This window comes from Chrysochloris asiatica, unplaced genomic scaffold (assembly GCF_000296735.1).
Source record: "Chrysochloris asiatica unplaced genomic scaffold, ChrAsi1.0 scaffold00381, whole genome shotgun sequence".
NCBI lineage: Eukaryota > Metazoa > Chordata > Mammalia > Afrosoricida > Chrysochloridae > Chrysochloris > Chrysochloris asiatica.
In genome coordinates, this window is record NW_006408899.1 from 1521473 (window position 1) to 1523450 (window position 1978).

The window sequence follows — 1978 nt, forward strand, 5'->3', positions numbered from 1 at the left end:
GCAAAAGCCTGAAAGCCTTAGTACTTACAGCTCAGATCAAGGGAACAATTTTCTTTAAGTGGTAATTTCAGTTACATAGAAAAACCACTGTTCTTCAAACAGAAAATTCATACAATACTACTAAATATTTTAAAGTGACTTTTACCTCTTTGTGAAGAAGGGGCCAGAATAATAATTAGGAATTTTAGAAATGAGAATGAAAGTTCATTCCATATTAATAAAATGATTATGTTGTCCAACAACATACACCCACCAAAAATTTACTTCTACCCATATGGCCAAGAAAAACACATTTTAAAAATTAAAAGCTATTATACAGGGAAATATTTTTAACCTATAAATATCAAAGTAAAAAAGAAAGAAAAAAGAACTTTGGACACCTAGTATTTTCTTAGGGCTTTCTTTGAAACTGTTTACTACATTTATTATCTAAACAAAGTTAAGAACTGGGGATAAAAATAAGTATATTAAAGCCCAAATAGAAAAAAACAACCTAAAAATTGGTATTAAATTATACCGGTAGTCCAATATTTCTAATGATTCTATCATTTTTAAATCCCTCCACAAGGGCATTACAATTCTTCAGTTCCTTGTAAAACTCAACACCAATGTTGAGGTGATAAAACAAATTATTAATTATTGGTACTATACTATAAAGCATATTGAAAAATATTTAAATAAGGATAATATTCCACTGGAGAGTACGTCCAACAAACAGAATATTTTATCTTTGTATTTACATCAATTGATGATATTTTATGGGTTAATTTGGAAACATGAATTTTTTTTTTTAAGCAATGAACGTTAAACATAGTTTTGCTCAGAAATGCTATTATACACATACAATGCAGGATATTTTACAGCAGAAACTAGTTTGCCAAGCTTCAGAAGGCAAAACACTAAAGTTGTGAATTCAATATTGTCCAGCTATTTGTGTCTCCTTGCCCTGGAGAATCTGGTGGCATGCGTTGTTAAGAGACCACTCTGTCGCTACTACTGCTCTTGTCACAGTTGAATCCACTATGATAGAACATTCATGTCCTTAAGATGCAAGGCCTAGCAAAAAGCCTCCCACAAATCCACTGGATATCACGATGTTCTGTTTGATAAATTCTGTTGCTTCTTCAATTATGTTGTTGATTTCAGGTGCTGCTTTATTTGCTCATTTCTTAATCTGTCTTTTTGCTTTGTTCACATCTTTTTCAACTCTCTTCCAGTCGATCTGTACATAGCCACTGTGACTGGCAATCTGAAGGAGAAGAAAGCCACCACCTATGGTAGTTGCTGCAAGTTTTCCAACTTTCAGGAACAAAAATCCAGCACACCAGCCAGTCACTCCACCCATTACAATCTGAGTGGCTACTGAGCATTTTTCTACCATAGGTCCTGAACTGTGGCCAAACACTCGATTCCACTAGTGGTGTCTTCTTGCATACTCAGTTAAATCCAGCACTTCATATGACTCGTCATCACTTTCATAGTCTTGGGGAGGAGGGTTCTGGGTCGCCATGATTCCGCCAGCCGGCCATTTGGTTTTAAGTGGAAACTGTCTCTTTAAATTTCGAGGAAATCTGTGCGCATGCATAGTAGAATCCTCTGAGGGTGGGGCTGGGGTGCTCACTAGCTCAGGCACCCCTATAGCCACTAGAATGGAGGTGCACAGACAGCACGAGACCAATGAGCAGCTACCAAAAAAAAGAATGTCCACATCTTTATCTCTGTGGTTCTGCTAGGCGTCTGCGGCCGCTCCTATCCTTCCCCTGCTTGGTCTCACCCAAGATGGCAGCTCCTGGAGCAACTGAGCATCCCGGACTAGAAAGAAATGGCTTTTTTGCTTCTGCCACAAATTCCCCAGCTGTAAGCCTTCCAACCTTCTAAATATTCTTTATATGTGGTTCAGAGTTCTGGGACCATCCTCTGAGCCTGCTTGGTTGGGTATTCTGTGTTGTTGCTGGTGGAGCTCTTTACTGCACTTCCA

The 1978-nt window shown here is 38.0% G+C and overlaps 1 pseudogene; it reads right to left on the reverse strand.

Moving 5' to 3' along the window:
- Positions 1-1042: 1042 nt before the first annotated feature.
- On the reverse strand, positions 1043-1510 carry LOC102830700 (annotated as a pseudogene).
- Positions 1511-1978: the final 468 nt, after the last annotated feature.